Source organism: Mixophyes fleayi, chromosome 1, assembly GCF_038048845.1.
Source record: "Mixophyes fleayi isolate aMixFle1 chromosome 1, aMixFle1.hap1, whole genome shotgun sequence".
Taxonomy (NCBI): domain Eukaryota; kingdom Metazoa; phylum Chordata; class Amphibia; order Anura; family Limnodynastidae; genus Mixophyes; species Mixophyes fleayi.
The window spans coordinates 31,314,480-31,324,368 of NC_134402.1; positions in this window are offsets into that span (position 1 = coordinate 31,314,480).

Consider the following 9,889-nt stretch of genomic DNA (forward strand, 5'->3'; position numbering starts at 1 on the left):
GATTTTTGCGGAGGGGGGGGGGGTGCCGATTTTGACAAAATGCCTAGGGCGCCATGGACCCTAGCACCGGCACTGCACACTAGGTATAGAGCTCGTTGGTTCAGGTCGGACAACGGAGTGTGGAAGTAATGATAGCATGGTACACATGGAAACCCTGCATTCAGACTCGGCCTCCTTCTCCCCCTTTGAAGTTCTTCCCCTAGATCTGAGAGATACTTAGTTCACAAGTAGTATCTTGGTAAATCATAGAAAATATTGTCATTTTCTAATTTAAGTACCGGGGGTCTATGAATTATGTTTAAATTAAATCATAACTCCATCCCTTCTCAATCAAGTATATTGTCACATATAGTATATAAGAGGGGTTCTCACCTCCCTCCAGTAACTTTCGTAATCATCTGAAGCCACGATCCGCATACGCTGAATTATACTCATATCATACACATTGCGTGGCACAGTGATAGAATACCAGCCTCAGAGCGCTGGGGTCCTGGGTTCAATTCTGACCTGGCACTATCTGTGTGGAGTTGGTAAGTTCTCCCGGTAGTTGTGTGGGTTTCTTCTCACAGTACAAAAACATACTGGTAATTGACTTCTGGCTAAATGGTCCCTAGTGTGTTTGTGTGTCAATGAATTTAGACTTGAATGGAGCTCTATTGAAGAAATGAGTCCTCAAACGCCAGGCTTCAGGTAATTAGAAGGACCTCTCATTTGTTATATAGAAGGGAATACTTGGCTAGACTTATCCTTTAACCTCACTGCAGTATATGTTGGTGCTATATAAAGAATAGATAATAAGAACTATGCAAGCTGTGTGGAAACTTCTAAATCACACATCAAGTTGCATTTAAGAGATTGTTTACAGTAATATGCTATAATAACAGCAGTTTATATATGAAATACATTTAACATATAGAAATAAGCAGACATTCTTGACTGCCATATGTATCACTTCCTAAAAGACAGGATTTATTCTGTGTTAGTCTTTAACGTATGTTATTTCTTAGAAGGTTTCACCATACTAATCACTTGTAAACACCAGTAACCAGCTATATTATAACACTGTGTAGGCATTTTCTTTCTCTTTGTTTCAGTGAAATATATCCATCATTGGAAGGTATCCACATACTCCTGCAATGAGGCACGTTTTTTGGAAGAACTAACTCCAATCGAGAGCGGGTGACGTGATTACAGGGCATTTGATATCCAGTTCTCTAATCAGGGCTGATGGTTACATTTAAATATCCTGAGGTTTATGCAGGCTTCTGTAACAAGATCTGTTAGGACCAATTCCCTCACTAATTATTCTACTGTTCTTCTCATATTTGTGATTGAGTTCTTATGAGCTTCATTTCATTTCTGCAGGGGGAGAAATTCCTTCCCTCATGATTCTATTATAATCATTTCACAAAATCTTCATTTCTCTTTTAGTTGGAGGATAACCATGGAAACTGGGTTGTACTTACCAAGTAGGCAACCCAGATGTATGCCCAGGACATTACCGTTCCAGCAAACAACAGTTTAATGTTGATGTTATTGACTTTTTAAAATGTTATTTTTGGTTACTTTGTCCGGCCACCTATTATTTTTCAGTTTAAATAAAGGAGGAGGTAGCATTGGATTAAAAAATGTGAAAATGTGGGGGGCGTAATCACAAATGTATGGGTGTATTCATGCACAGCACCTGGGGGTAAATTTATCAAGCTGGTTTGAAAAAGTGGAGATGTTGCCTATAGCAACCAATCAGATTCTAGTTATCATTTATTTAGTACATTCTACAAATGATAGCTAGAATCTGATTGGTTGCTATAGGCAACATCTCCACTTTTTGCAAACCCGCAGCTTGATGAAATTTACCCCCTAGACTCTAAACAGGGTAATGGCAGGGTAATAAGTTTTCAGTGTCAACCTTATAATCATGACGCTCGCAGGACGAGTTGTACTGATGTTTGAAGATTTCTAGCTTCCTTCTCTTCCCGATGGTTACCTATTTTGGACACCTATTTTGGCTTTTTGTGCAAAATTGAACCATGGGCAAAGGTTTTTCACCTTTTACCTTTTATAATAGAGTTTGTTAATAGTCTTTCAAACTCTGTTTACAGTATTTTGTTGTTGGAAGGAGATCTAAGATGGTACTTGATTTGAGTGGTCCACCGTACTCAAACCCTACCCAATGTCTATTTCAGAGTATGTAGAAGGCTCCATAATTCGTGGACACCTGTTTTCTGGGATTCTAGTCCAAAATGTAGCCCCTGTTTGCCTGGTGGGTGGTGAAGGGACCTACTTCTGGTATACTCTTGGGTTAGTCACCCCAGTTCTAGTTCAGTCTCTCTCACCCTCTGTCGGTGAATCAACAAACAGATCACATGCAGGTTTAATGTCAGAAAATGTAATGTTGAACAGATACACCATTGGTAGCGGTGTGCAATACCAGATGAAATAAATGGTCACCAGACCGTCTCTCTTGATGAAAATAAATGATGTAGGATCTTGCCACATTACAATCCAGCAGAGTTTACCTAATAACTTTAGATATGGTTAAATGACACGAGACTTAACATTCTCACGTCGTGGGACTGTCACTTTCCTTCTCTGCCCCTTACAGTTGAGGTCACCCCGTCTTACTCACTCGTACTGGTTACCAATTCCCCTCATTCCATCCTCCGGCAAATGAAGTTTGGACCTCAGGGGTTTCAGATTGAAGACCCGCAGTCACACCACTCGACTCACAGGCAGGACAGGATAACAATCTTCCATTCTGCCAGTACTCGTGAGTACGTACACTCGACTCTATGGCATTACTGGCCTCTCTCTCTCTGTGTTTCGGGGACTACCTCTCGGAGCTCAAACACACTTGAGCCTCTGCAGCATTTGCTAGTTTGATCTCAAGTTTGCCCAACAGTCAGACATCAGTTGTGTATTATATATGAAAATGGTGACCAAATTGGTCAATGTTGTTGTAATAATATATTTTGTACAATTGTGTCCTAAGGTAGATGTAAGGTAAACAAAAGTCCAAATTGATAAGCCTTCTAAAGTATAAACAGTCCTCCTACAGGCAATAGCAGATTAGAATAGGGTCATAGATGGTGAGATAAACTTTGGGGGAAATTCTTGATTTTGGTTCTGTTCTGTTATTTTAAATATTCATCGTGAAGCTTGCTTGGTACATTAATATACATGGGTGGAAAGACCTGCTTTGTGTTGAAACTGTACCTGTGTGCATATTGTAAAAATCTTGTGTCCATATTGGTGGTGGGTGATCAAAAATAAAGGATGTGCAAAACCAGATGCACCCCTTCAAAGCTCTCCAAAGATAAATAAATGATGGTAGGAAACAGCTCAATACATTTTTCATATCCCGCATGAAATCAGCTCTCACTAAATTGCGTCAGAAATACCACTCCACAGGCAACAGAGCCAGCCGGCTCTTGGCCTGTAAACTTAGGGGTATACAAGCCAGAAATCGAATAAAAATTCTTCATGACTTTAAGGGCAATAAGATCGATAAACCTTCTGCTATAGCAAATCAATTCGCTAAATATTACGCCAGACTTTATAACTTGCAGGATGACAAAGACACGGTGCAACCAACAGAACTCTAAATATCTACTTTCCTCCACCACCTTAACCTCCCTTCATTAGATGTAAGTAGTTGGGAGCTACTTAATCTCCCTTGGTCTCAGAGGGAAGTTGAAGTGGTCATCAAGCGCCTCCCGAAAGACAAAGCCCCTGGTCCAGATGGTTTTCTTAATGCCTTCTACACCATGTTTAGGTCAGAGCTGGACCCACTTCTCACCAATCTTTATAACAATGTTTTAATGGGCGGCGGATGTTGGAGGCACAAATAATAACTGTCTCCAAGCCTGAACTATAGACCCATAGCGCTCTTAACACAGACCTAAAAATTTCGGCTAGGTTGATAGCTGACCGTCTTAATCCTTTTCTACCACAGTTGATCCATCCGGATCAAGTTGGCTTCAAATTGGGTCGTCAGGTGTCAGATAATACACGCCGCATTTTGGATGTGGTAGACCTCCAGTCTGGGACCGGAGAGGAACTTATTATGATTTCTCTGGATGCAGAGAAAGCTTTTGATAGACTCCACTTGCTTTATATGAAAGAAGTATTACTTACATTTGGTATACAAGGAAATATACTACACTCCATATAGCCCTAAATCAGAGACGTCTACGAGGGAATTTAGGAACGGTTTCCTATCTTCCCCTTTCCCTTTCACCAATGGAACAAGGCAGGGGCGCCCCCTCTCCCCTCTGATGTTTTTTCTGGCCATAGAACCTCTAGCACATACAATTAGACAGGCCTGAAACTTCCCGGGTATTACTCTTCACTCCAATACACACAAACTGTGTCTGTTCACAGACGATATATTCCTATTTGTAAGCAGCCCGGAGACCTCGTTGTCAGCCTTGAAACACATCTTGGACGGTTATAGTGCAGCCTCGTTCTACAAATTGAACATCACTAGATCTGAGGCCCTCCCTATCAAAATACCGCAATCCTCACTATCGACCCTCCAAAAGCAATTTCCTTTTGTTTGGGTAAGGGACACTCTGCCTTATCTGGGTATAGACATTCCCCCTACCCTATCTACTATATTTGAAATTAATTTCTCCGTGATTTTTCTCCATCTTTCCTCCTTGCCCAAGAATTGGATTAACTTTGAGGTCTCTTGACTGTGCCACATAGCTGCCTTTAAAATTATGTTGTTACCCAAACTCATGTATATTTTTCGCGCTATACCATATATTGTACCTAAACGATTGATGGCCTGCTTCCATACACTAATGATGACATACGTGTGGAGACAAAAACGCCCCTTTCTCAGCCACAAACATATGGCTCTATCTAAGCAGCATGGAGGTCTGATGCCTCCCAACTTAACTCACTACCAAGAAGCCTGTATATTGAGCCACCTGCGGGATTGGGCACTTTCCCAAGCCTCTAAGCCATGAGTAGACAATGAAAGGGCCCTGTTCCCTAGCTATCCTCTATTGGACCTTCTCTGGACTCCCGGGCCTGCCCGCCTCTTAGCGATCTATAGACTACTGTCCATCTCAGATGCCATGCAGGTGTGGGACAGGGTTATTGGGTTACATACAGATTTTGCACTTCCATCCCGCAATCTCTCCCTTCAAGCAGTATGCAAACTCATTCCAGATTTAAATCTCACTGCCTGGAAAGACAGGGGGATGATTGTCTCTAAGAACCCTTACTCTCTCTCCACGCTCCCACCACCTGTTTTAGATAGACTGACAAAGGGTGCCAATGTAGGTGCCAAAACATTCTGGTATCAATACCTCCTCTCCTTGATCTCTTCCACTAAAGCTCCAGCCCAACTTCGTTGGGAAGCAGATGTGAGCTTAAGCTTTACCCCACAAAAATGGGTGAAAATCTATGTAACTTCCCATCGCATGTCAAAATGCATCAATCACACAGAGATGCAGGTCAAACTCCTCAATCGACTATACCTTACCCCAGACCGGCTATACAAGAGCTGGCTAAACCAATCAAAATTCTGCTGGCGCCACTGCTCAGGTAGCTGATGTCTTTCACGTCTTCTGGACATGCCCAATGCTTCAGCCATTCTGGGGCGAGGTATTTGCCCTGATCTCCACTGGTTTAAAACCCACCGTTGCTCCAGACCCCGACTTAGCTCTTCTTCCATTCCTAAACAAGAACGATATCTTTTGGGGCACATATTGATAGCTCCTAGAGCGACAATAGCCCAAAACTGGAAGTCCCCTGCCTCCCCTACTATTACCCGAATCATTTCTAAGATTCATTACAGCATTGAGATGGAAGCAATAGACATGTCATATTCCACATCTGCATCAGCTCCCATTATGAGATGGTTTAGGTGGCATGAATATGTCACAGATGGCCCTGGAGTACCCCGAGACACCCCGGACTCCCCACCATTCCCCTCTCTAGTGGCCCCCATAGAATCCCCCAGCCCAACGAACAGACTACACCCTCTGGCACCCCTGCCACGCTGGGAGTATTTTCAGACTGTCAAAATGAAGATTAATGTGTTTTGATGTATACTTGCACTCTTCTGTATGTATATTGCTGATGTTATGAGCCTTGCTTCAACTGAGTGACTCCTCGCCCCCCTTCGTGGGGGTCCCCCATGTGTTCCTCCTTGTGTGATTTCCCCTCTTTTCTTTTTTCTGTACCCCATATATTTTTGAAAAGTTTCAATAAAAAGATTGACGATAAAAAAAGGATGTGAAGAGGAGGCCCGTGGCTTCAGTACCACGTGAGGCCAATGGCAATTTCAATCTACTAGTTCTAGTATCAGTAATAATAATATCGCTAATAATAAGTACATTTCTCTTTAATGGAAAAATTAGTATTTTTTTTCACGCCCGCCCGACATCCATTGCGGAGCGCGACGGAGGAGGAGACCAGGGAGGGAGCCGGATCGCCAGCTGACAGCACGGTAAGTATTTTCTTCTTTTTTTGCAGGGTTTTTTTTTTTCCTGCCTCCGGAGGGCCCCCCTGGGCTGCAGGGCCCATATATATAATCATTTTAATTTTTTTTGTATATATAGGGGCCCCGGTGCACTGCTGTGCCCGGGGGCCCAAGAGGTTCTTAAAAGGGCCCTGCATTGAGGGGTAGAAGCAAAGGCTAAAACCAGCTGAATCTCCAACAGTAACACTGCAACAACATAGACTTTCTGTGCAAACTTGTATCTGCACAAAGTACCGATCATCTATTTTATTCTAAAGGTTATGCTTACACAATAGACAGTGACCCTTTCAGCTTTTAAAATGGAATACAATGTACGTTGTGCAATGACGATACTCCTGGAGCTCTAATGCACAGCTTGCTCATAATCCAATAAGGAAACTACTACAATGTAAGTAATTTAAACAACTCGTTCTTGGTGAAAGCAGTGTGAGAGGAAACGCTGCAACTTACCTGACGTAATCTGCCGGAAGCACAATGTCACACTTACATATTACATCAGCTCAACTTTACCATCTCACTGGACAGATGGACGCTGAAATATACATTTTCTGCTCTCTTTGAATATACTGTTATTATAATAATTTTTAAAGCAAGATTCGGTCTAAACATTTTGTTCCTGATTTATCAAGGCAGGTAAATGCAGACACATGCCGTATTTTGTGTAAAATCACTCTGCGCATGCCCAGAAACTAACCATACACCAGGTGTATGCATGATGGAACATGTGTGTGCAATCACCAGCAACTGTAAAAATGTATTTTATGTACAGTAGACATTAATGACATCCTAATAAATGTATTTTATGGAGAGAAAAAAACTTTTTTTAATGTTTTGACATTAATGACTAAGGGCCTGATTCATTAAGGAAAGTTAAGCAAAAGTAAGTAAGTAAGGCAAAAACATGTTGCATTGGAGGGGGGGAGGTACATTTAAAATGTGATGTCAGATTTAGTATTTGTGTGCTACATGAACAAACAGACAGTATTTTCCTTATGTACAAAATAATAAACTAATTTGCACCCCTTGCATTGTAACATGGTTTTGTCCAGAACACTTGAATAAGAAAACTCACTCAATTCTTTGCTTAACTTTCCTTAATGAATCAGGCCCTATATTATTAACAGGTGACATTAATTGAATAGTTTTTTGTCGGGGCAACCTTGTGGGACATTATATTCTACAAATGTATTGGACGTATCCGACAGTTTACTGTGTCTTTTAGAGCAGAGTGACTTACACCAATATTCACAAACAGACTTATCTTCAGATATGCTCCTTGTTGAATACGGACTGAATCCCAGAATTGGAATGTTCAGATATAAACCATCATCATCATCATCATTTATTTATATAGCGCCAGCAAATTCCGTAGCGCTTTACAATTGGAAACAAACATTAATAAAACAATACTGGGTAATACATACAGACAGAGAGGTAAGAGGGCCCTGCTCGCAAGCTTACAATCTATGGGACAACCATGAAGGTAAATGACAGTGTTCAGTGTCACATTGACATTCCGTTGCAGCGCTTTCTATAAAGTAAAGTATGAACTATCCACTCCATTACAGGCAGCCCCTTTGGACCTGTAATGCCTTCCACGCTACCGAGGCCTGCATTCTGTTCTTCTGAGCAAGAACAAGGGCTGTCGCATGTACCTGTGTCACAGCAAACCCTCTGGAGGGTCGACCGATATTGGCACATTTTATGATGGGACTCAGTAATGCCGTGTTCAGCCCCTGTCACTGGCCCTGTGTGTGAATCTACATGGTGCATTTCTATGAAGCAAGTCTGCCCAGCTGTCAGTCACTCTCTGCCTGTTGAGTTAGAGAAGCCCTTCCCTCCTAACATGTTCACCTGATGCAGAGGAATGAGTAAACATATTTAGTTAAATATAAACACTCCAGTTATTTCTTGTACATTACTTAGTAATAAACAGCCCCTGATATACACTGATAAGCCATAACATTAAAATCACTGACAAGTGATGTGAATAACATTGATTATCTTGTTACAATGGCAACTGTCAAGGGGTGGGATATATTAGGCATCAAGTGAACAATCAGTTCTTGAAGTTGATGTGTCGGAAACAGGAAAAATAGGCAAGAGTAAGGATCTGAGTGACTTTGACAAGGGCCAAATTGTGATGGCTAGACAACTGGGTCAGAGCATCTCCAAAGCGACAGGTCTTGTGGGGTGTTCCTGATATACAGTGGTTAGTACCTTCCAAAGTGGTCCAAGGAAGAACAACCAGTGAACCAACACCAAAAGCTCATCGAAGGAGAGCGAAAGCTAGCCTGTCTGGTCCAACCCCACAGAAGAGGTACTGTAGCACAAATTGTTGAAAAAGTTAATGTTGGCTATGATAGTAAGGTGTCAGAACACACAGTGGGGCTTCAAAGCTGCAGATGACCAGTCAGAGTGCCCATGCTGACCCCTGTCCACTGCCGAAAGTACCTACAATGGGCACGTGAGCGCCAGAACTGGACTGTGGAGCAATAGGTGAAGGTGGCCAGGTCTGATGAATCACGTTTTCTTTTGCATCATGTGGACGGCTGGGTGCATGTTCGTCATTTACCTAAGGAAGAGATGGCACCAGGATGCACTATGGGAAGAAGGCAGCCAGCGGAAGCAGTGTGATACTCTGGGCAATGTTCTGCTGGGACACCTTGGGTCCTGGCATTCATGTGGATGTTACTTTGACACGTACTAACTACCTAAACATTGTTGCAGACCAAGAACACCCCTTCATGGCAACGGTATTCCCTGATGGCAGTGACCTCTTTCAGCAGGATAATGCGCCCGGCCACACTGCAAACATTGTTCAGGAATGGTTTGAGGAACATGACAAAGAGTTCAAGCTGTTGACCTGGACTCCAAATTCCCCAGATCTCAATCCGATCGAGCATTTGTGGGTTGTGCTGGAAAAACAAGTCTGAGTCTTGAAGACCCCACCTCGACCCTTACCGGTTATGCTGCTATCATCACAGGAGACCTTCTGAGGTTTTTGTGGAGTCCTTGATTGGTCAGAGCTCTTTTGGTGGCACGAGGGGACCTATACAATATTGAGCAGGTGGTTTGAATATTGTGGCTGTATATTTATGTCAAATTGTGACTTCAGTTATTCTTTAATTATATTTATTAGGATATAATTAACAAGCACAATAGGATTAATTATTTGCAAATCGAATGAACTTTTTCTATCTATAATTTCACAAGGTTTTTATTATTGTGCATATTTCTTTGTTATGCTCTTTGCCAGACGAGTTCAATGTGGTGGAAATAGACAATGTGAAATCAGTTGATTCCTGGCTTTGTGCAGGACTAAGCAGAACACTTGGCCGGGAGTCTGGGCACGGACACATGCAGGCTTTGCAGAAATATATGAAAGCT